This window comes from Rana temporaria, chromosome 5, assembly GCF_905171775.1.
Source record: "Rana temporaria chromosome 5, aRanTem1.1, whole genome shotgun sequence".
NCBI classification, from domain to species: Eukaryota; Metazoa; Chordata; class Amphibia; order Anura; family Ranidae; genus Rana; species Rana temporaria.
In genome coordinates, this window is record NC_053493.1 from 349,121,673 (window position 1) to 349,148,880 (window position 27,208).

A 27,208-nucleotide genomic window follows, 5' to 3' on the forward strand; every position below is an offset into this window, starting at 1 on the left:
ACATGGGGGGTGTGATTTGGGGTGAGGGGGGCTCACTTAAAGATACACTAATTCGGGCACTTTGTCGCAGTAAGTGGGCTTAGCACTATATGACCATATAGTGTGACCAAACCCCCGTATTTTTGAATATGTTCAGGTGTTTTTAACTAGCCTTGCAGGATAAATGTCATTTTTGCATGTGTGCGCTATAGTCTGTTTTGTACTGTCTTTGGTCTTATAGCAGCATCATCTTAGATGTATAGCATTTTTTGAGTGTGCCCCCCAAGTATGTTTTTGTATTTTGTATAGACTCTGACCAGGTCTCTTGGACTGGAGCACCCCTCCCCCTCTTCATTACCTCACATTAGTGGCCACCAGTGTATAGGAAGAATCCCTTCAGTTCTCCCACATAGAGGAGTTTATCTCCCAAGGTTGAGACACTAGGTTCTTTCATTCTATTAACAGGTTAGGACCCACTAATTCGGGGTACATTGTCGCAGTAAGTGGGCTTAACACTATATGACCATATAGTGTGACCAAACCCACGTATTTTTGAATATGTTCAGGTGTTTTTAACTAGCCTTGCAGGATAAATGTCATTTTTGCATGTGTGCGCTATAATCTGTTTTTCACTTAAAGATACAGTCACCTTTTTTTTTTTACTCCTGGTTTGTCTCAGACAAGACGACATTTTTTAATGTGTGGAAAGGTGCAGTCGCAAGTTTTGTTCATTTTCTGTTGTTAGTTTTTACTTATTTTTATTGTTTTTTCTTTTTTTGTTATTGATAACTCCAAATGGGTTCAGCCTTCTTGTGAGAAATTCCACTGATACCCTCACAGGTTCCATGAATATTTACCTATTGATGAATACCTAACATGTTCGAATAACTTTGTGGTTTACCTCATCACTTGCCCATGTAAATAGTGCTATGTAGGGTGTACCATTAGACCTCTTCATACCAGATTTGGGAAACACAGGAGAAGCTTGACAGAACTCTACCCCAAATGCAGTATTTCAAGACACTTTCTAGCCTACCACAAAAGAAACCCTGCATTCCTGAAGGTCACAGCCATTTGTTCTATTCCCCATTCCCTACTTGATGGAGAAAGATTTAAAACATCGTGTGCCCAAGAGACTTATTTAATATTCAAACTCAGTAGTCTCTTACCTGAAGGCCTGAATGAAGAATTGGAAGTCAGCACCATCATCTAATCTTCCTCCCACCCTCTGGGTGATCCCCAGGACCCTCCTTCGACTCCCCCCCCTCCCGAGTTTATGCTGTCCCCGAACCCCCCCCCCCCCCAGGGCATTTTCACATGCACGTGTCTTGTTATGCGCACAGGGTATCTGGTTTGCAACAACAGATGTACACGCAGTTGCTCCCACACATGCAAAATTTGCCATGTGCAACTATATATCTACAGTATATACCATCTCTCTCTATATATCCTTTCATGGTTACATACTAATCGATTGATTAATTAACTAACTCATTTATTAACTCATCTATGGCTACAATCACAATATTATTATACTTAGTCATTTTAAATAATGTTTTTTGTTAGGCTTATCTAGTATGTTCCTTTTCCACATTCCCATTTTTTGCATATACATAACATTTCTATTTCACATATTTTTTATTTTTTTCATTTCCCTTTTCCTGGTAATTTTTTGGGGGTTTTAGTGAACTTTAAATGGTCCCAGTTACTTTTTGTTTCTTCATTTGTTAACCTAAAAACTAAAAACACTAATTTGTTTACAAATTAATTTACTATATTGTATTTCTTTTTTTTTCAGCAACAGCATCCTTTTCTAATCCAACTCAAAAAACAGGTGCAACAAACTGCTCCCTTAGCATACAAATTAGGTTCTAGAATTGTTATTTTGCTGTAAAATAGCTTCACTGTGTCATGTAAATTGGAATCCTGACATAATTACTTTGAGACTGTAAATATAGGTAGAATTTACAACATAAAAGTGAGGCAGAGTTACAGCATCAGGCTATAAAATATAATTCTTCCTCTATCACCTGTGTGTAATTCTTGAGAACTTTGTGTTATTCTGGCAGAAAAGCCTCTATTGAGACAATAAAATTAGATTTGCATTTAATAAGTCTTTTGAAAGAATAAAGAGAAGATTTACATATGTTACTAGATTAGTTTAAAGCTAGTGTATAGAAATGTCGTATGCAAAGTCGTTCAATTGTAAGGGAGCGCTCCTTTCAGAACCTCCTTTACACAATTCTGGAATGATATTGCTTCTGGTTTACATTGCTCCTTCTCCATCAACATATAATATTTTTTTCTTTGCTGCCACTCCATTTTGCCACTTCTGTTTTTCCCTGTCACTCCATTTTGCCACAATGAGTAAAAAAATAAGTGGTAACTTCTAAGTAAGAAGGAATATATGATTACTTCATGTGGCGTCATGTAACAGCTCCGGCAGCGGGTGATCAGTTCAACACAATGACACTGAGGTAGAAAGGCAATCTTCAGACTGGCAGCTGAATAAAATGATGGGGGACAGAAATGAAAGTATGTGCTACTGGGTGGAGAGAAAATGGGCATTAAAGCAAAGCTGTTGAATTGCCCTGCATTGGCAAAGTACAGATTTGTTTTAAAGTAGAACTACATTTTTATTTATTTTTTAAAGTGTGGACACTCTGTAACTTCAAAATTGTGCATGCATGCATAGGTATCTGGTGCCCTCTACTGGTAGCTGCTAATATCACAGTGGTATGCATTATTATGTATTAGCACTTACTGTCTCTGGGAGGCTGGCTTTAAAAACCCCAGGAGGCGGACATGGCGAGGGAAAGAGAAAGTCTCAGCCACATGTCATGTCCATACTGCTAAATTGAGGACTGGAAAAACTATTATGCAAGTATTCCTATCTTCTAATAGTTTACCTTCAGCTGCCCATAGCTTCTTGTGTGTGTTTCTGAATCCTTGTGACAAACAGATTATACAAATGTATTTCCCCACTCAGCAACTATAAAAACCGATTGTTTCACACCCTTCAAATGCAAAAATTAACCACTTGATCACTGGGCACTTAAAGCCCCTTTCTAACCATACCAATTTTCAGCTTTCGGTGTCATCACAATTTGAATGACAATTACTCAGTGATGCAACATTGTACCCATATGAAATTTGTGTCGTTTTTCCCCCACAAATAGAGCTTTCTTTTGGTGGTAATTAATCACCACTTTTTTTGCGCTATAAAAGAAAAAATACTGAAGATTTTGTAAAAAAATAAATGCATTTTCTACGTTTCTGTTATAACATTTTGCAAATTAGTAATTTTTCTTCACACATTTTGGCTAAAATTTATACTGCTACATATCTTTGGTAAAAATAACCCAAACCAGTGTATATTATTTGGTCTTTGTGAAAGTTATAGAGCCCACAAGCTATGGTGCAAATCTCTGAAAATTGATCACACCTGAAGTATTGGCGACCTATCTAATTTCTTCAGAAAAGTACAAATACCCTCCAAATGACCCCTTTTTGGAAAGTAGACATTCCAAGGTATTTATTAAGGCATGGTGAGTTTTTTGAAGTAGTAATTTTTTCCCACATTTCTTTACAAAATCAAGATTTTTTTGTACAAAATTGTCATATTATTATGTTATTTCTCTCACACAGCATATGAATACCACAAATTACACCCCAGAACACATTCTGCTATTCCTCCCGAGTATGACGATACCACATGTGTGAGACTTTTGCATAGCGTGGCCACATACAGAGGCCCAACATGCAGGGAGCACCCTCATTGCAGTTAATGCCTATATGCACTTTTTTTGCTGACTTTGCTGAGTTAATCCCAGTCTAGTGGTACAGACTTCTGTTCAAAGATACTTTGGCATAGTGATTATACTGTCTAGCAGATTGTGTCTGAATACACCTTCTGTATGTTCATTTATGCTCAATCCACCATTTATTCTAACCCATACAAATATATTAAGTTAATTAAGTTCCAGTGCCTCACCACAGTTTCTGCAGGTGAGAAGCTGCATTTAAGGCTAGTTGGATAACAGAGGATTTCCCCATCACGGCTGATCTTGTCTTCCAGTCTACAACACCAAGATGAATGCCACATAATGATCATCCTTACGCCCCGTACACACGACCAGTTTCCTCGGCAGAATTCAGCTTCCGACCGAGTTTCTGGCTGAATTCTGCCGAGAAACCCGGCCGTGTGTACACTTTCGGCCGAGGAAGCCGACGAGGACCTCGGCGAGGAAATAGAGAATATGTTCTCTATTTCCTCGTTGTTTTATGGGAGAACTCGGCCCGCCGAGGTCCTCGGCGGCTCCAGGACTGAACTGGCCGAGGAACTCGATGTGTTTGGCACGTCGAGTTCCTCAGCCGTGTGTACGGGGCCTGAGAGGCCCCTACAACTGGACTTTGCTGCAGCATTCGTCTTGATATCGCTATACCTATATATGCCAGGGAATATGTGCACAATTCCACCAGGACTCATGTTGGGCCCTTTGCTGATGATATCTGTTTGTACATTAGATGTATGTACAATTAATAATCTTTTCTTATACAAAGCTTGTATTATTTCAATACTGATGTGCATTTTTATACTTACGGTAAAGTTATGTGCAGGATGCAGTAGTTTCTCTGCTCCAAATTTTGATTAGGTCACTGTTTGATTTCCTGGGTAGGGAATTGCATCTGTTTACAGAGGCCCTGTCCTGGTGGAGGCAACTTTGTTATCAAACCCACTTTACCACTAAGCAAAGGTTCTGGTTCTATTATTTACCTACAGGCATAGCACAATATCCTGTTTTGGGAGGTACATTTTTTCATAACTGCCGCATTTGCCGGTGTATAAGGCGACCGGGTGTATAAGACGACCCCCTAATTTTACAGTTTTTTTATGATTTTTTGCCTGTACTCACTGTATAAGATGACCCCCCTTCCGAGGCTTCCAACGCTTAATATGTATGTAGCCTGCTTGAATTGGTAGAGGTTGTTACTCCAATCCGAGCAGGCTCTATATTCATTTGAATACATCGCTCACTGGGATCGGCTAAGCGGTATATACTGTATGTAGCCAAAGCTACATACAGTATTACCGCACATCCAGCAGGCAACCGAGCAGCTGACCCAGTGTATAAGACGACCCCCTGCTTTTTGGCCATTTTTATACGACAGCAAATACAGTACCATCCCCCAAAGGGCTGTATGTATAACTGCAAACTGGTTACTGTTTATATTACCTAGTCAGTTCATCAACATTAGTGGGAGGTGATGAAATGGTGCTTTTATCTGAGTAAAGTGATGAAAAGAGTCCCTCAAATGAAGTTCTTTGCATAAACTATTTACTGTTACTTTCTTTAAAAACATAGATGTCGATAAATGAGAAGGCAGGACACATGGTAGAACTGGTAGAATCCGCCCTGTTTGGTACAGTGATAAGCTCTTCCTCTTATGCAAATATAGGAGAAATCAGAAAAACACGCTAAGAAGGATATATGAAAATCCTACAACCTGTGATCTATTCAGCCAGGATCCTACATTTTGCCTGCAAACAGCTGGGATGCCTTCTGGAAAAGCTACAGGAAACATACTGTAGGGGCTGATTTGCTGAAGTCAAATAGGCTGTTAATGGGAATTTTCCCTTAGCTTAGTAAATGAGGTAAAATTTCAGTTAGCAAAGAATGCCCAATCATGTGCAAGTAAAAAAAATAAAATATTTGAATAGTGGGAGTCAACATAGAGTCACCACATTTACTAAGCTATGGGAAATTCACCTTGCAAGTTAACACTTTGACTTCAGTAAAGCAAACTCATAGTTTTGCAAGTGTGTGTGCGCATGTCCTATTTTAACCTTGCAAATGTAGAGTGTTTGCATTACAAAACATCTGTAGTTCTGCTCTGTTTGTCATGTTTACTGTTATCACCGAAAGTGAAATAAAATCCAAAATGTCCAGTTGTCATTAGATTGGGGATTGCTTCTCACTTCATAGTATGGCTATGGAAGAGGAGGTGAGGGGAAATCTACCCAATTGGAAATATTTGGCATAAACCACAACAAATTACATTGGTTATAGTCTTCCCTTATCCTATCCAAAATTATTATTTTTTTGAGCTCTTGTGTGTGAGCTATTCAGTGATTTTATCTATGATGTATAAAGTGACAGTATAACCAACTTTTGTTTAGTTTTTGATAGAGTATGGATAGATTAGAACTCATAACATGATTAGTTGACCATTGTTACCAAGACAGAAAATTATGGGAATGTGAAATGTTCACCAGAACAAGAGGATGTAGAGAAAAATTTAGAACACCCAATACTTCTTGCTTCCTACTGCAGTTGAAAGGGGATTTTAAGCGGTATTGAACCCCACCCCTGAAAAAAAAATATATTGTGGCTTAACAGTACTTAGATGTGACGACTGCATTTGTTTTTTTAGTATGAAATATGGGGGGAACTAATGCGCAAAACCAACCTAATCAATATAAGAAACAGAATAAATAAATATGCAGCAGCCACCACTATTAGTGCTCACACACTGACAGTAAATGATAGAATGGGGGGTGTGGTGGCGCTTGCAACTAAAATCACTAAAATAATGTTATATAATAAAGTTGTAATAAATATAGCAAAATGGACTCCGCCTCCTGGCAATGATTAAAAGTGTATCACTCTAAACCGGAATACCATCCAACAAAAATAACCATAAAGTGGAGGATATTGAGAGTGAGAGAATAATGAAAATATGTGTGACCAACGTGCCACTGACAGCACAATAGTCTAAATAAAATACACTTCAAGCCTGTGTATACAACATAAACTTCAAATAAAATTATGATAATCCATATAGTGCTTCATCCACAAATCGTGCAATGTGCAAATAGGCAAAATAAATAAATAAATATCCAGTGACAGACTGTCCACAAAATATAAATATAATAAATATGATGTGAAAAATTCCGATGATACAAAAAGTGCTAAAAGTGAAAAATATATAAATAAAGTCCACACAGGGATCCCTAGAAAAAAGTATAAAAAAAAGAGAGGGGGTTCCCAATAAAACTTAAAAAATCCATGTCCAGTGCACAAAACGTGCAAAAGTGCAAAAAACTAAATTCCAGTGGCTAATAAATACAATGAGTTTCTCAGGTGCATCTGTGCTCAGGTTGCTGTGACATGCAGAATAATGTGATTGCAGTCAGCCCGATTTCTCCACGGTGACCAGGGATGTAAGTGCTAGCCCCTTACCTCAGGGAGGCTAATACATAGCCTATAGGAATGTTTCCCAATAGTGTCTCCCACAATCAGCCGATCGATCCGCTCCAAATGAAATCACAGGCTCAGCGCGATGACTCTCAAAATAAAGCACAGGAATGCCTCCATAGTGTACGATTATAAACAGTATTTAATGAAAAAAAGTAGTAACTTACAAGCAGTGCTGTAAGAACAGCATGTAAAACGGCGTGTGTGTAATCCTGTGTCTCCCGCTCTGCGGCCGCAAGCGGGTGACATCACCAACAGCCCTCCAATGTCCTCACGCGTATCGCGACAGCCGACGTCGCTTAATCATAGGATCCTATGATTAAGCGACGTCGGCTGTCGCGATACGCGTGAGGACGTTGGAGGGCTGTTGGTGACGTCACCCGCTTGCGGCCGCAGAGCGGGAGACACAGGATTACACACACGCCGTTTTACATGCTGTTCTTACAGCACTGCTTGTAAGTTACTACTTTTTTTCATTAAATACTGTTTATAATCGTACACTATGGAGGCATTCCTGTGCTTTATTTTGAGAGTCATCGCGCTGAGCCTGTGATTTCATTTGGAGCGGATCGATCGGCTGATTGTGGGAGACACTATTGGGAAACATTCCTATAGGCTATGTATTAGCCTCCCTGAGGTAAGGGGCTAGCACTTACATCCCTGGTCACCGTGGAGAAATCGGGCTGACTGCAATCACATTATTCTGCATGTCACAGCAACCTGAGCACAGATGCACCTGAGAAACTCATTGTATTTATTAGCCACTGGAATTTAGTTTTTTGCACTTTTGCACGTTTTGTGCACTGGACATGGATTTTTAAAGTTTTATTGGGAACCCCCTCTCTTTTTTTTTATACTTTTTTCTAGGGATCCCTGTGTGGACTTTATTTATATATTTTTTCACTTTTAGCACTTTTTGTATCATTGGAATTTTTCACATCATATTTATTATATTTATATTTTGTGGACAGTCTGTCACTGGATATGTATTTATTTATTTTGCCTATTTGCACATTGCACGATTTGTGGATGAAGCACTATATGGATTATCATAATTTTATTTGAAGTTTATGTTGTATACACAGGCTTGAAGTGTATTTTATTTAGACTATTGTGCTGTCAGTGGCAAGTTGGTCACACATATTTTCATTATTCTCTCACTCTCAATATCCTCCACTTTATGGTTATTTTTGTTGGATGGTATTCCGGTTTAGAGTGATACACTTTTAATCATTGCCAGGAGGCGGAGTCCATTTTGCTATATTTATTACAACTTTATTATATAACATTATTTTAGTGATTTTAGTTGCAAGCGCCACCACACCCCCCATTCTATCATTTGTTTTTTTAGGCCTTTTTCTCTTCCTATCTTATGGTATCTGCACTCTGGATTAAGAGGTGGAGCAGAAACCTTTGGACAGCAGTATTGTCAATTAAGGGAGAGGGAAATTTTAGAATAACAGTGTTAGATGGACTTTACTATCAAACTGAAGCTAAACCCCAGATAACACTTTTTACGCAGTTACAGAGAGCCATTTATTTATTTATTTGTGTGTGTGTGGGGGGGGGGGGGCTGTGGATAAATGTTTTACATAAATTAATACAAGCTGATAATTTGCAAGCACTTCTGTTGGTATTAAATGGTTTGTCTCAACACTTTACTACTTTGTCTGGATAGGTTGGTCTGTAAAGTAAAGCAAGGTACCTTTCACATGGGTCATCAGCTCGTAAGAAAACTGATGACTATAGATTCCGATTACATCAGTTTGCATAATTTTGCACATCCATCTTCAGTTTAGGTCAGTTCAATTTATATTAGTTTACGTATGTTTGCACTTTAGTTAAAGTGGAGGTTCACCCGAAAAGTTAATTTTTAACATTAGATTGATGCTCATTTTGTCAAGGGGAATCGGGTAGTTTTTTTTAAATTAAAGCAGTACTTACTGTTTATTTGATTGACAGGCTTCCAACAGGCTTCCGACGGTCGCATACATCGCGTCACTTTTTTTCTAAAGTAGCTGAACGTCGGTGCGCAGGCGCCGTATAGAGCCGCACCGACGTTCGGCTTCTTTCGGCTACTTGTGACACGATGTATGCGACCATAGGAAGCCTGTCGGAAGCCTGTCAATCAAATAGGGACGCCCAGTCCCGAAGACCATACCCGGAAGTGGCGGAGAAGATCGCTCTCTAAAACGGTAAGTACTGCTTCGATTTTAAAAAAACTACCCGATTCCCCTTGACAAAATGAGCATCAATCTAATGTTAAAAAAATTATTTCGGGTGAACTCCCGCTTTAAGTTCAGTTCAATTTACATCAGTTTATATTGGTTCAGTTCAGTTTACATCAATCTACACCCATTTCTGTATTTTTGTTCAAATGTTGTTGAAGAAATCAGAGGATACAAAAGTACAAACAAAAAAATGCTCCTTACGTAAAAACAGACATAAACATAAAGGGGCAGATCCACAAAATGATAACGCCGGCGTATCTATTGATACACCGGCGTAATTTTAAATTTCCTGCGTCGTATCTTTGTTTTGTATCCACAAAACAAGATACAATGGCATCTGGGATCGATCCGACAGGCGTACGTCTTAGTTCGCCGTCAGATCTTAGATGCAATTTTTCGGCGGCCGCTAGGAGGCGTTTCCGTCAAAATCTGCATCGAGTATGCAAATAAGCTATTTACGGCGATCCACGAACGTACGTCCGGCCGGCGCATTTTTTTACGTCGTTTTCGTTTGGCTTTTTCTGGCGTATAGTTAAAGGTGCTGTTATGAGGCGTACTCAATGTTAAGTATGGCCGTCGTTCCTGCGTACAATTTTGAAATTTTTACGTCGTTTGCGTAAGTCGTTCGCGAATAGGGATTTGCATAGAATGACGTCACCGTCGGAAGCATTGGCTTTTTCCGGGTTAATTTCGAGCATGCGCACTGGTATACCCCCACGGACGGTGCATGCGCAGTTAAAAAAAACGTTGTTTACGTCGGGTCACGACGTATTAATATAAAACACGCCCCCATTACATCCATTTGAATTCCGCGCCCTTACGCCGCCAGAGATACACTACGCCGCAACTTACGGCGCAAATTCTTTGTGGATTCGAAAAAAAAAATACGTTGCGGCAGCTTAGTGTATCTTAGATACGCTGCGCCCAGCGTATTAATGCGCCCAGGTATGTGGATCTACCCCAAAGGATGTAAATGTACGGCATCTGTTTACATCCATTTGTATACTATATGTTCAGATCTGTCTAAATGGAAAAGGAGGCAACCTTTAAAAAATGGACCTTAATGGACACTGATGTAGGCAGATGTAGATGGACGATCATCCATTTACATTCGCCCACACATAGACATACATTGAGGTTATATCTGGAAAACTGACAGGCAGATGTATGGTAGACTGAATGCCCATGGGCCTAGGATGATTTTTGATTTTGGGTTTAATACCAGTTTAACTTTGCCATTCCCAACTCAGAACTAAGAATAAAGGCTTTGACTATGCATACACTGTAAAAAAGATAGGAGGAACATTACTTGACTTATGCCGCATACACACTATTGGAAATTCCGACAAGAAAAGTTTTAATGTGATCTTTTGGTCAGAAATTCCGACCATGTGTAGGCTCCATCTGACTTTTTCTGTCGGAACTTCCGACTGAAAAAGTTGAGAGCTAGTTCTCAATTTTTTCGACAAGAAAAGCTCTTGTTGGAAATTCTGATTGTCCGTATGCAATTGCGACGCAAAATAAAAAATGCATGCTTGGAATCAATTCGACGCATGCTCGAAATCATTGAACTTCATTTTTCTCGGCTCGTTGTAGTGTTGTACGTCACTGCATTCTCGGTGGTCGGAATTTTGTGTGACTGTGTGTATGCAACACAAGTTTGAGCCAACATTCCGCCGTAAAAAAATCCACGGTTTTCTTGTCGGAATTTCCAATCGTGTGTACACGCCATTAAACTTCCCAACCACCCACATGCAGAATTTAAGCATTGGAAGGGGAGCTCAGTCACACTGAAGATATGGAATAAAAAGCTGCATTCTAAAAGATATGGAAATCCTCTTTTCATTGAATAAATGCACAGGAAAGATTTAGTTTGTGCCATTACAATAGGCAATGATAATTAATTATGATATTTTTCAAATTATAAACAATACCTGATGTCTATTGTGTTATTAAATACATGGACAAATGCTGTTTATCTGATTAAAAGAAAATAAATATTTTATACGTTTTTATGTTTTTTTTAAATCTTTCTGCGGCCAAAGGTTAAGTAATAAACAAATGAATACCAGTGTAGAGTTGAACAATAGGCCACTTGCTTGATTGATATCCAAGGTCACTCCTAACACCCTTAATTATGGTGCATGGGTCTCTCTGATAAGGTCTCATTATTTCATACACTCATTTGATTCATGTGTTGCCTACTGATTGCTACTTTCTGCAATGAGAGCTGTCACCGCTCTTTGTTCTGCTGCTGACCACTGCAGGTTTTTGATAGCAAATTGATGGCAAACTTTGCTTTGAAAATCAGCAAATTCAAAGGTTTTAGCTTGTCCCTATAGCACAGAGATCATTGCTGAAATTAGGCGATACAAAGATTATAAGGCTATCTATTTAGGTACAGTTGCCTTCTGCTATTAACGATTACCATATTAATTGTAAGCATAATTAACTTTGGGTCTGTGCTATTTGATTCTAGTTAATCAAATATTTGTGCATTTACTATATAATGAAGTGTGGAATTCTGGTTTATGAAAGGAAATGACTGTGGGACTGGTTTAGGGAGAAGAATACACTGATTTGCACAAACAGTAGTTGGCTCTGATTGCTGATACATTTAACATGTTACCATGATTTTTGGCTTGTGCAAAATGATTATATTATTATAATATCTAAGTTTTCGGTGACTTTTGGTGGGCTCATGAATGATACCTTTCAAACCTTATGTGACTGTGTATCCACCCTTGTTGCGTCTGGTTTTGTGTATATAGAGGCAATAGCATCTTCACTTTGTAACAGTATCTGACAAAAGCCTCATATTGTGCTTCTTTGACTATGGAATGTTAATAAGCGGACAATGCCCAGGAAAGCAGTTCAGCTACGGGTGTTGTCTATTCTTGGACAATTTCTGAAGTACCTCTTGCTCTCCTACCTAAAAGACAAACATTCTACATAGACTTTTATTAGTCAGTTGATGGCCTGTCAAGCCTTCCCAATGTACAATGTGCCTACACATTCTTTCTCAAAACCAGTCAGGCAAGATTGACCCATCAGACAGATCCAAAAGGGAGTAAAACAAGTGGTTATGGAAACTGAGACTGGGAATTCAGGGTTTGTTTGCCCTAGGTAAGGAGCTCAGTACACTAATGCATCTAATTTACAGACTGCATGTTGTATTTACCAGTAAAGGTCTTACACCAAAATAAGCAACTGATTCCATCCACTTTTAAATCATTCAATTTTCAGATGGAGGTAAGAAAATTCAAGGTCATTTAGTTATCTTCATTGTACCAGTCAATTAGATGCTCAGTTTCCCATGCAATCTGTCAACAAAAAATGTAACATATATTTAATTCCCATTAGTTTACAATCTTCCTGCTTGACAATAAACTTTAGATCATGTTGTTTCTTCCAAAAAACGTTACACTTTTATTAATGAAAACACTATTTTTCAGTTGGAAATTGTGAATTTTCAAGTCTTTCTACAGATTCTCAATTGGATTTAGGTCTGAACTTTGATTGGGCCATTTTAATACATTAATATGCTTTGATCTAAACCATTCCATTGTAGCTCTGGCTTTATGTTTAGGGTCGTTGATCTGCTGTAAGGTGAACCTCCGCCCCAGTCTCAAGTCTTTTGCAGACTCTAACAGGTTTTTTTCTATGATTGCCCTGTATTTGCCTCCATCCATCTTCTGATCAACTCTAATCAGCTTCCCTGTCCCTGCTGAAGAAAAGCATCCCCACACCATGAAGCTGCCCCCACCATGTTTCACGGTGGGAATAGTTCGTTCAGGGTACATTAAAACAAGCACCCTGTCCCCTTACACATACACAGAAATGCTAACGCACACATAGGTCTTGCGCACGTATGTAAAAAGCGATTGTACCATATACATCAGGCATCCCCATGAAAGGTAGCGTTTGACCTATAATTTTTGTATCATAATTCATGATTAACTCTAAACTGGTAACTTGTAAAGGCTTTTAAAGCATCACCAATTAAACATTTTATGTACTGTATCAGAGATTGTCACCATCTCTCAGATACACATAATTTTGAGATTTTACATATTTTGTATATATTTACTTTATGAAACATCATAGTTTAGCAAACAAATTTGTATTATATTGTTTCTGTGTGCACATTAATTCCTGGGAAATGCAGAGCAGGCCAAAACCCATAAGCAGACAATCCAGTCCATTATAACAGCATCTTCTGATGCTCTGTAATTTATTAGGTTCTCCCCAGTAGTAGTGTGATGTCACACTCACCTAGGCATCATGGGCAGAAGACAGGGGTATGGTTAGTATAACATGTAAATATTTTTTAATGCTACCTTTTGTACATATTTTCAGGAGGTAATGTGTACAGTGGAAGGAGTGGAAGGAGCCTATACATTATAAATGGACCTTAGATATGAATACAACACCTGCTGTAATACTTTGGGGTTGATTTAGTAAAGAAAAATAATCTGTTCACTTTGCAAGGAAATTTGCCTTTAAGTTAGCAAACAATGAAGCTCCCCTTATGATCCAAAATGTGCAAGCAAAAATACTGTTAATTCCCCCCCCCCCCCCCTTATATGTACATTTTCACAATGTTTATTAAGCTAAGGGAACATTCCCTTGTAAAGTAAACAGCTTATTTGCCTTTAGTAAATTAACTCCCTTGATTCCCAATACATGATGTCATTTGTGTTTGTTTACAGGTAACTTTACATTTTAAGGACATTTTTGCAATAAGGTTTGGATCTAATTTATATATATATATATATATATATATGCACTACTTAAAGTTTAATTTAGTTCTTTACAAAATAAAGAAAACATAAAAATGATAGACTGAACAGTGCTCAGCAAAGTGTTGCAGTGTAAATCCTAATAGGCAACATTTTTAACCAGCTAATCTGTGTCTTAGCTAGAATAAAAAGGCAAGGAGCCTAGGTTTCAAGCAGTCCTTCTATAATCTATGGGAGTTTTGACACTGGGACATGCATAGCAATAAATTATTCTTGTTTTACAGTGAACTAAAATCTGATTGGTTTCTATCAGTGTGGTTTTCCTTTGCACACCGCAACACTTTATTAAGGCCTGAAACTGTCCAAAAACATGAAGACAATCATCCAAATTAGTCTATTTCATAACCTAAATCTCGTGGATGCAGCAAAAACAATGGAACTCGTTGCCTTGGCTTGTCACACACAAGCAGCGGGTTGATCTAAAGCAAGCCTTTCCCCTGTGAAAACTTACTGAGTACAAAACAATAACATAAAGTACCAGCTCAATGGCTTAGAATTACCTCATGTTTCCACAAATATTTGAAACAATAAAGTTTCTGGCTGCCTGCCATAGCAAGCAGACACTGTTATGATATACAGAACAAAGGTAGCAGTAAACTTTGCATGGCAGGTTTTCCAAATTTAAGCTGTGAAGATTGTAAATTTCCAATTGCTTGCTCTTGATAGATATAATTATTTCGGATTATAACAGGAATTACTGTAAATAAGCATAAGACCTTATGAAGGACAAACATTTTATTATTATTATGAAGAATAAAAGTTATAAGTTTATGTCCTCAAAAGCCAAATTACAAATTAAAAAGCTTCCATTGGTTGGTCTTTAATCATCTTATAAAGATTTTGATGATACTGAACATTTACAAATAACAGTAACAGTGGTAGTTTAGGTACATTTTGTAAGAAGATAAACACTCAGCACTAGTGTGTTTTTATTGAAGGCAAGTACTCAAGTGAATCAATTTACAGGATCCTGGAGTGCACACACGCAATTACAGAGATCATTGTTCTCTAGCTGAACTAAGGTGTCATTACTCATAGACACTTTGCTGAAGGCTGTCCAGTCTATTATTTTTATAAGTTTTCTTTATTTTGTAAAGAACCAAATTAAATATGAAATATTGCATATAAATATTTAAATTCGATCTAAACCCAATTACTGACGTTTCCTATAAATTTTTAAATTAACCTGTAAACAACTGATAAAACAAACTGAAAAAATCAGAAAAGGCAGCACTAAACACCTATGTTAAAGCTGCTAGCAATAAAGGCAACATAGTATGAACACTTTGTGATCATTAAAGTAAAATAGGATTGCAGCGCTAATTTATATATATATATATATATATATATATATATATATATATATATATATATATATATATATATATATATATATATATATATATATAAAGTGCAGTAAATCTTTAGACTTTCCTGATAGCCAGGTCGCCCACTCACCGGAAGTCAGGGCTGCTCAATCAAGCAAACATAACTCCTTAGACTGGTTAAGACCTCAATGGGTAACAGGAACTCCAGATGCAACAGGAAAGAAAAAACAATATTGTTTAATACTGTATAACTCTGCAAAAAGTAGCACAACCACATGTGCAATACCACTCCAAACTAAAACATCTCTGTGATAAGCCTGAGAAAAGTGAAACATGTGCACTGTCACTACCAACGTACCAGCCTCCACCCACATGTATAACAAAGATAAAAAAGACTAAGGAGCTACACCTGCATTGTTAGGTATCTGGGGGAAATATTTCCTTCCAATTAAACCTAAACCCAGTAACAGCCATCTCAGATAAGGGAGACAGTAACCTCTCTAGATTAGAGCAGCTAGTGAACAAAATGATAAACACAACACTTTTGTGTTTGCCGCTATTTATCATGAGCTGAACTCAAAGATCTAAGACTTTTTCTATGTAAACAAAAGGCCTATTTTTCTCAAATATTGTTCACAAATCTGTCTAAATCTGTGTTAGTGAGCACTTCTCCTTTGCCAAGATAATCCATTCACCTCACAGGTGTGGCATATCAAGATGCTGAAAACCAATCATATAATGTACCTGCAGTTTAGTTTCGTTTTTGCTGTTGTTTCCTGGTTCTCTGATGTACAGAGACAAAGAGCCAATAGAGGGCAGTGAAGGTTTTGCAAAACGAAACTGGATTGGTGCTGAGGGGTTTTAGACACACCTCCTGTATTAGTCACCACAGTGAGAAATCTCCCAGTACTGTGGTGATCAGGAAACAGACAACCAGGAAGTGTCCAGAACTGAGAGAAATTACAGCAACATCAAAGAAAAAACGAAAAATGAGGACATGAAACCAGGACTGCAGTAAGGTAAAGGAAGCTATTTAGCTAAAAAAAATTCCTTTAGTGACCCTTTAAGGTTGTAAAAAGTGGTCGTGTGTGGGCTTTAACATCATGAAAAATCCGCACATGCTCAGAAGCAAGTTATGAGATGGGAGCGCTCGTTCTGGTAAAACTACTGTTCGTAATGGAGTAAGCACATTCATCACGCTGTAACAGACAGACAGAAAAGCGAAAATCATCTTTTACTAACACAAAATCAGCTAAATCAGCCCAAAGGGTGGCGCCATCCGAAAGGAACTTCCGTCGTACGTGTTGTACATCACCGCGCTTTCCTAGAGCATTTTTTTCATGATCGTGTGTAGGCAAGGCCGTTTTAATGATCGGGTTGAAAAAAACTTCGTTTTTCTAGACCCTTAAAAACTTCATTTTTTAGAACCCGAAAAACGGTTGTGTGTACGTGGCATAAGGCAAACCTATGCAAAAATCATGCTGTCAAATCAGCATCTTAATATGCCACCCATGTGAGGTGAATGGATTATCTCGGCAAAGAAGAAGTGCTTACTAACACAGATTTAGACAGATTTGTGAACAATATTTGAGAAAAATAGGCCTTTTGTTTACATAGAAAAAGTCTTATGCCACGTACACACGGTCGTTTTTCGGAATGAAAAAAAACAAAGTTTTTCAGCATGTCCAAAAAACAAAGTTTTTCCAACTTCATCATTAAAAACGATGTTGCCCACACACCATCATTTTTGAAAAATGATGAACAAAGCGCGGTGACGTACAACACGTACGAGGGCACTCTGAAGGGGAAGTTCTATTCACCTTTGGGCTGCTTTTAGCTGATTCCTTGTTAGTAAAAGACGATTCACGCTTTTTTGTCTGTTACAGCGTGATGAATGTGCTTACTCCATTATGAATGGTAGTTTTACCAGAACGAGCGCTCCCGTCTCATAACTCGCTTCTGGGCATGCGCGGGTTTAAAACGTTGTTTTGGCCCACATGCGATCATTCTTAACAACATGAAAAACAACACTTTAAAAAACGACGTGAAAAAATGCAGCATGTTGGATTTTTTTTTTTACATTTTTCAGAACCCGTAAACGATGTGAAGCCCACACATGATGATTTTAAATTACGTTTTTAAAAACGTCTGTTTTTTTCATGCCTAAAAACGACGTGTGTACGCGGCATTAGATCTTTGAGTTCAGCTCATGATAAATAGCGGCAAACACAAAAGTATTGCGTTTATCATTTTGCTCAGTGTAATTAAGGAGGACCAAAGATCCTCAAGATAAATCATCAAGGAGAGTTCATTGTTATTGAAAAATTACCAAATTTTTATTAATTAAACATGTAAAAGACAAAGAACCTGCACCATTTCGTAATTAAAAATGACAACGTTGTCAACTCAGACAGCAGCTGCATCAGTCATGCCTCCATTCTCACACATACACACTAGCAAGTTCAATTCCCTATACAGGGGAGTAGAGCAAAATTGTAGGCAGGTGTAATAATGGACCCTCAATTCACAGGTGGTGATAACAAAGTTTCAAAGTAGAAAGCCAGTCCTGGGAGTCCCATGAAAACTCCAAATAGCTGTACAAAGTGGATGTGTAAGGCCTCGTACACACGGCCGAGGAACTCGACGTGCCAAACACGTCGAGTTCCTCGGCGAGTTCAGCCCTGAAGCCGCCGAGGAGCTCGGCGGGCCGAGAGCTCCCATAGAACAACGAGAAAATAGAGAACATGTTCTCTATTTTCTCGACGAGTTCCTCGGCGGCTCCATCGGGCCGAAAGTGTACACACGACAGAGTTTCTCGGCAGAATCCGGCACTGATCGAGTTTCTCGCCGAATTCTGCCGAGAAACTCTGTCGTGTGTATGAGGCCTCATAGGAAGCATACCATGCTCATTCAGAGCTCAGAGGTGCAGCTGGGTTAGATCGTTGGCCTGGCAGCAAAAAAAGTTCCATATTATACACAGGGGCCTGTGGAAAGTTTTTTTCCTGAAACTTCCCTCATAAAGTTAGGGTGCGTGTTATACGCCTGTGCGTGTTATACGCTGATAAATATGGTAATAAAATATTTACAAAAAAAGCGAGGAGACTCACTTTTGTGAGATACTGTATATTGCAAGAACGTTGGCAACCCTTTTTATGGATTTTTGGATTTCTCTGTTCTGAAATAATTGCTGTTTTTTGACAATATCCTTTTAAGAAATTCTGCAGTGTCTGTATCCCTTTAGAAAATGGTGTTTAGTGTTGTAATTCCCAGATTGGGCATCTGAGTCCAGAGGCTTCAAAAAGATTTAAGAAAGGGAATAAGCCTTTACCCTATGTCTGGGTCCTTCCAAAAAAACAGTAGACTAATGCCGCGTACACACGATCAGTCCATCCAATGGGAATGGACCGATGGACCGTTTTCATTGGTTAACCGATGAAGCTGACTGATGGTCCGTCGCACCTACACACCATCGGTTAAAAAAACGATCGTGTCAGAATGCGGTGACGTAAAACACAACAACGTGCTGAAAATAATGAAGTTCAATGCTTCCAAGCATGCGTCGACTTGATTCTGAGCAAGCGTGGATTTTTAACCGATGGTCGTGCCTGTTAACGATCGGTTTTGTCCTATCGGTTCGGAATCCATTGGTTAATTTTAAAACAAGTTGCCTTTTTTTAACCGATGGCTAACTAACCGATGGTGCCCACACATGATCGGTTCCATCAAACCATTCTCATCGGTTTAACCGATCGTGTGTACGCAGCATTAGAATGCAGGTGTAGGCCTGATGAAGGAGTGCATTTTCCACAAACTCGTCGCCTCTTGGTCCACAAGACAACACGGAAGTATCGTCATCCGCCTGACCCACCGCTAACCCGGAACTGACGTCATCCACCCAGCTCCCTGTGTGTCGGGAATCACCAGCGCAACCAGCTCCACTCCACCAGCGCAGAGCCTATGGATAGACTCCCTTCCCAGACACATTGACAAACCTCTGTCTGATATGCTTGTCACAATCCTACTCTTGTGAGTATGTACACCTATATTGTTCATTAAAAATCAATCTATTTACTAAGCTTAGAGTGGCGCCTTTGTGCTTCTCCCTCAGCTATCGCAAGATTTGCTTCTCTCCTTCACTGGGCGGCCTTCAAAGTGTGTTTTTACTTTGGACTATATGGACTTATCATAGACAAATATTTTTAAATATTCCTCTCAATTCCCCCAATGTTTTACTTCTTGTTTTAGTTAATGGACATACATTGTGGCTGGTGCAAGCACCAACTCTTTCCTATGTGTATTAGGATGCAGGTGTTATAATCAAGAGCCTGTTGGTAGTTCAGAACACCACCTGGGAGACAGGTGATTCCCTGCCCAGTTCAGTGATGTGGGCCAGGGCAGCCAGAGAGAGATATAAGAGCTGAGAGTAAGGGGTTACAAGGGAGCACAGCCAGTGTTACCAACTGTAGCTGATCTAAAAGTAAATTTAAGATTAAATATCTCACATATATGATATATGGTTTAAATAAGAGTTCTTTTGACCATAAGTGAAAACTTCAACATAATAAGCATTTATTAGAGAATTATGTTATTAGTCTATCCAATACATACATTTACAGTCTTAAGCAAGGGGGTAAATATTAGTTTCAAATACAAAGTATGTACATCACACTACAAATATCAAACAAAAAAACATAATAAAGCAAGTATATTGTAAGTGCTGGGAGATGGTGTCTTATAATTACCTCAAATAATGACTTCCTGGGCCCAGGTCATCCCATCTCCTAACTCTATTGATTTAAGGCTCTCCTTTTATAAACCCCTCTCCTATTGATTTAAACAGGTTCCCTCGGATTGGCTACTGTTATCTCTCTCCTCCCTCTGGGCCGGTCTCTCCCAAATATGGGCAATATCTTCCTACATGAGTTTAGTGTTAATTAGATTTGAAGATAAATTAAATAAACCGGAGGTCGTTAACTTCCTTGAATGGGGTACTTGGCTATTCATGGAAGAGTACAGCCAATCAAGGCGTCTCCGTATAGTCTACAGATTCCAGCTGTGATTTCTTTTTGGCTTGTTTGTATATCAAGAAGGTATAGGAGACTGAACGACTGCATGGTACCTTGTCCACATGCATTCATGTATATCGAAAGGAGAGTGATAAATAGATATTCTCAGACCCTAGCCTGTCAGCCCAGTTAACCCTTAGAGACACCATCTCCTACACACTACACATTTCTTATCCTAAATTATATATGTATACTATGTACAATTATTCCCAGTTGCTAATTGCGATTAGACATAAAACTTCTCATAAGGCAACACAACCTACCAGACTGAAATTTAATGACACAATACCCCAAATTTCCTGGCACAGCCAAGTTTTTACTTACAATAGTACAGTTTTAAGTGCAAATTTCAGTATTTAAGCTACACACAAGTTCAACAAGCAATTATACATGTGATTTAAGGTAGATATTAAGACAAAAAACATATTTCTAATTTTATTTTTTAAATAGTAAGTAGCTCAGGGACAGGACTCAGGAGGGCAAGAAGATAGAATGGGCAGGCACACACACATAAAACGGATTCTCACAGTGACACTGAGAGCAGTGTGCCACAGCACAGATATTTATGACACCTCACCAACACGACACATCCTCTCCTGAATTTCAGTGAAGCTCTCTCTCCATGCCAGGTGGTGCATTCAGTCCACTCCAGTCCCAACACCACTGACTGTCCTGCTCTTGTCTTGCCTTGCTCCCGTCCCACAGACCCGCATACAAGGCTCTGGAAGCTCCGTTTGGCTTCCTTGCACCATGACATCATATCACACGCTTAGGTACCACCTCAACCAGACCCACCCCTCCGCTGGCATCATCTGAACACACTGTAGAAGGCACTTGGATGGTCTTGGCTGGATTCAGAATGGAACTGCACATGCGCAGTTCTTAACTGAGCATCACAGACATATTTTTTGCTGGCAACCTTTTCCTGTCGCTGGCATTTACTGGCACGAGAAAATGGCCATTTTTTTACTGGCTACTAGTAAACATTCTGTTGGTTGGTAACACTGATCACAGCAATGCTGTGAATTGTTCTGTGGGAGTTGGTTAGACCAAAGGCTTGAGACCTGAGCAGCGGCGCTGCAAGTGAGAGTCTGGAGACCTAATGTAATTTATTTTCGTGTCTGTAGTCATGATGGAAACCCCTCCAACGGCAACAGTTTGTTGAACTTTTGCTTTCTGTCGTAACAAAAAATGGGGCAAAAATCCCTAAAGATAGTATTCCCTGACCACAGTGAACACAGGATGACAGCGCTCAGGGTGTTCATTGAGGATAATCAACATGAGAAGTAAAAGCAAGGGTATAATGACAGCAGCATTTCATGAATTAAATATTAAAGTCCATAAATGTGAGTACAAGAGTCCATGCTGATAAGATGTATTCACTTGGCAGATATCAACAGATAACCAAGGGCTGCTCTCCAAAAGTGAAGTCAACTCGAGCATACATAAAAAAGAAAGACAGGAAAAGCGCCTCTAAGTTATCTGGTGTCATTGTAATAACAGGTGCAGGTATCCAACACTTACATTTAAAATAGCAGGAACAAGGATAGAAGTGATGGTAATCAAGTGGAGCCGGGCTGTGCCTGCAATCTGTGAAAAGATCTCAGCTCTGAAGCCGGGAGAACCGAGTCTGCAGTTGTGTGAGAGCGCTGTTTAGACAAGCCGCTCGTCTGCTGGATGGTGACGTCAGAGGGACGATGGCTGACAAGGTTCACAAAGGTACAGAACGCGTTTCAGAGCGTGCGCTGGTCTGTAGAGAGTCCTGCGTGCTCCTTTCTCAAGTGTTGGATACCTGCACCTGTTATTACAATTAAACCAGATAACTTACAGTGAACTTATTGGTAAGCATTACATGTGAGTAAAACCCCCATTTATTTATTTTACTCACAATTAATTGCTTTTGGAGGGGACATGTGAAAACTGACTTCTGAGAAAATCTGTAAAAACAATATTTTTGTAAGCATTGTGTGGATCAATGGTATAAAGAAGCCCTCCAATTTAACATACTGCAAACACAGGGGCACACAGGGAGGACATGGGGGCAAGAGGACAACAGTGTGGAATACAGGGATCCACCCCTATCAATCTCCAGATCCTAATAAAAATTATTGGGTAAATATCAGATGGCAGGTCAGTACTAAAATAACCAAAGGGTTATCTCAAAGGGTTTTCACAAAACAACTGGATTCCCAATTCACATGAGTTAAAACGTGTCAAAAAATGCAGGACCTTTTCTTCCAAATCCCAATGATGACAGCTGTCAAAATCAGAAGCATTCTTTGCAGTCCAACCTGGTTCATAGATAGAGTAGAGTGAATGATTGTAGCCACCTAAGAACAGGGGGCCAAATCCACAAAAAGCGGCGCAAATTTAGTTCTTCAAAACTTATGTCATTTAAGTTACGGCGTCCTAATTTGGTATCGTAAGTGCCGTATCCACAGCGCATTTGCGCCCAAATTTGCGCCAGCGTAACTTAAAGTCCGAGGCGTAAGGCGGGCTTATTGCAAGTGGGAAGGAAGTGGGCGTGCTTCATTGTAATGAGCCGTGACCCCATGCAAATGAGGCGCCGGCCGTACTGCGCATGCGCGCACAAATCTGGACCTCACTGGGCATGTGCAGAACTTGGCTCGGCGCAATCAGTGAGATAGGTAAAAGGCCAAGCGTACTTAGTTTGAGGATCGCCCTGTGTATAACAAGCCCCAGTCAAACACACTTCCCTTGCAAAAGTATATCCCAGTGTTTCCCTTCCTAGAGCAAGTTGCTTCTGCTCTGAACATTTGTTGGTGTTTGTTGGTAAGTTGTTTTTGTGAGAAAAGTTTGTGAGGAGTTGGAGAGTATAGTTGGTGTTTGTTTTTGAGAAGTGTATATTTATTTATTTTGTTTGTGATTGTATTTTCTGATTGTTTTTTTGTGATTGTATTTTTGTATTTTTTTTTGCGTGTTTGTTTTTGAATTTATAGTAGCTGTCTGCTTGTGTGTTTAGATTTTTGTTTGTTTTTTCAGTGAGTATTTTTGTTTGTTTGTTGTGTGTGTATTGTTGATTGTTTGGTGTGTGTGTATTGTTGATTGCTTTTTGGGTGAGTTTCTTGTTGCTGGGTGGTGTCTGTGATGGCCCCCAAGCGCAGGAAGCTGAATTTTACCCTGGGAGAGAAGCAAATTCTTGATTGGTGCACCGTCCGATATGGGCGTTATCTGCATGGCCCTGAGAGCCAGAACACCCCCCCGGCCAGGAGGAAGGAGATACTTAAAAAGATCACGGATCAGATCAATGCGGCAGGGGGGGGGAGACCAGGACCCCCGCTGGCATACAAAAGAAGATAAATGATCTGAGGAGCGTGGTCCGGAACAAGATGGCAAGGATCAATGCCCATGCCACGGGCACTGGAGGAGGGGGACCCTGCCCCGTCAGGCTGACTGAGGAGGAATGGGCAGTGGCCCAGTGTTTCCACCCACAGCAGGTGGTGGGCCTGCCTGGCTATCAATCTGATGTTCCTGTGAGGACAGGTAAGTTTTTGGTTTTTCTCTCTGGTGATTAGCATGTGTGGGTGGGGGAAGGGAAGATGTGCCAAGTGTGTGGATCCTCAAACCTGTGATTGTTTTGTGTCCTCTACAGATGGCCAGGAGGTTGCAGGCCCATCAGCCCAGGAGGTTGCAGGCCCATCAGCCCAGGAGGTTGCTGGCCCATCAGGCCAGGCTGCTGCACCACCCCCAAGACAGGCTGATGATGAGTCCCAAGAAGGCCAAACCTCCCCTCATGAGGAGGTTGAGGGGGAGGAGGTTGAGGGGGAGGAGGATGAGGGGGAGGAGGATGAGGGGGTGGAGGAAGAAGATCTGCAGCTTGGCAGGGAAATACTGTTGGCCTCTGATATGATGACCTTTGAGGCTTCCCCTGAGGCTACCCCAGAGGCTGGCAGCAGTCAGGCCACCATCAGAGGTAGCCCCTCCCACTCCTCCCCCAACAGGCTGCAACCCACAAGGGTCACTCTCTCCCCTCCTCCCAGGCCACAAGCCTCAGGGGCAGGCAGGATGGCGACCCAGGACACCAGGGGGGTGGCCGAGCGTCTGCCGGTCAGTCTGCTAAGGGACAATGCCCGGCAGACCCGCACTCTGGCTCAAATGAAACAAAAAATGACCCAGATGGAGCACAGCCTGGATGTAATGAAGGAGGCACTCGGTGATGTGGCCACCAACTCAGTGGCAGTCATCACATGCTTGAATGACCTGCAGACCGCCACAACAGGCGTGGCCCAGGAGGTGAGTGCCCTGACCCAGGCTGTGCAGGACAATACCAGGTCTGGCCAGGCCAATGCGGCTGCCCTCACAATGTGTCTCACAAGGATAGCAGTGGCCTTGGAGGGCAGGCCAGCAGGAGGACAGTCACCAGGGGAGGCTCCTCCTTCCCATGCTCACCCACCCCCCATGAAGATACTCCCTCCCCTGCTCACACCCCCCCCCCAATGAAGATCCTCCGGTTGGCCGCGGCCGTGGCCGTGCCCGTGCCCTTGCCCGTGGCCAGCCCAGGCGTAGCACTCGCCGCCGCAACTAACTTAGCAGGGATACTTTTGTTTTTTTGTTTTTATGATTTTATTTTTTATTTTTATTATTTATTTTGGTATACTGTATTTATTTGATTTATGTGTGTGAATGATGTGTGAATGTGGGGGGTGGCATTCCTGATAAAATAAGGGTGTCACTCTCAGTTTTGGTGGAGAAGGGATCCCCAGGACCAGGGAGAAGTGATCCCAGGTTCCTGAATGGTGTATGAATGCACAGTGACATAATTGGAGCCGTGGCGTGGCGTTACTGCTCCCAAGTACCAAAGGGGGGGGTACTTGGATCTAATCCAATTCGATGTGCATGTGATATGTCTGTGCTAGGGACCACAGTGGTGTGCATTTATGCATTCTCATTGTGACATGATTAATGTGCGTTTACTGTGATAAAAAACATTCTCAATGTGACATTATTAATGTGCGTTTACTGTGAAAAAATGCCTTCTGCGAGGCGTCTCCTGGCTGCTGTGCCCTCAGCAGACCGGGTATAGTTGGTTAGGGGGGGATTGCCTGGGTGGGGGGTCAGGTCACCACGTATGTCAATCTGCAGGCCCCTTCTCACTGCAAAGTTGTGCAGAATACAACATGCACCGATGATCTGGCACACAAAGTCTGGGGAATACAACAGTGTACCCCCAGACTTATCCAGGCATCTGAAGCGGGACTTCAGGAGGCCAAATGTGCGTTCCACAACTGCACGGGTACGAATGTGAGCCTCATTATAACGTTGCTCTCCTGGGGTTTGGGGGTTCCGGAATGGGGTCATGATATGGGGTCCCAGTGCATATCCAGAGTCACCTGTAAGGGAAAAGACAAAAGGATGTTAGTCATGCATGTGCCCCTTGTGATGTCTGCATCATGGGGGGGGGGACATACCTGACACCCATGTCACTCACCAACCAGCCAGCTGTCTCCATACACGTTCAACTGCAAATCTCTGGAGATGTTGGTCTGCCGGAAGATGTAGCTGTCATGGCAGGATCCAGGGAATTTTGCACAGACGTGCCAGATGAGGGATTGTGCATCCACTATGACCTGGACATTTATGGAATGCCAGTGCTTCCTATTATGGAACATGTGCTCTGTCTCTTGGGGGGGCTGTAGTGCCACATGGGTACAATCAATGGCCCCGATGGTGCGTGGGAATCTGGCAATGTGGTAAAAGTCTGTCATGGTTTTCAATCGCTGGACCTCCTGGGTGGGCTTTTGGAATTGATTGGCCATGCGTCTCAGTATTGCAGGGACTACTTGGTGCACACACCTGCTCATGGAGGACTGTGCCATCCCAGCCAGACCTCCACATGTGCGTTGGAAAGAGCCAGTGGCAAGGAAATGGAGTGTTGCCATTACTTTTATCAGAGGCGGCAGGGCATGGGATCGTTGTGTTGGGGTGGTGAGATCATCCTGCAGGATTCTGGTTAGTTCCAGGATGGCTTCACGGTTGAAACGGAAGTTGCCATAGACCTCAGAAGCAGTCATGCCAAAGAGATCTCGGCGTGGGCGGTATACCCTCTCCTGTGCCCTCCTCCTCCTCCTCTGTGCCCTCCTCCTTCTTTGCGCCTCTAAAGTAACGAGTGCAGTTAGGATCATGGATGGCCCTGGCATGTTGGCAGACAGATTGTAGTCCAGCAAATATGTGTGCTCAGCTCTTCCTCAATGCTGTTGCTTCAGCAGACCTTTACACGGCAGGTGTAAAATTAGGGCTGCTTTTATAAAGTGTAACTTCCCCCTGGGAAACTAACAGGTGCGCACAGGGCGTAATCTACGGCGCACACACTTAATTTTGTGGATCGCCCTATCTCCCTCATTTGCATCTTTGCCTATCAAAAACAGCAGCGTTTCTAGCGTAATTTGCTCACAGAAAAGCGCCGGCGTAATTATTTTAGGTAGGAAGTAAAAACATAGTTTTAAGGCGTATCTCGTTTTGAGGATCAGGCGCAAAGATACGCGCCGTGTAAATTTAGAAATCTTGAGTTAAGTCGCGCATCTG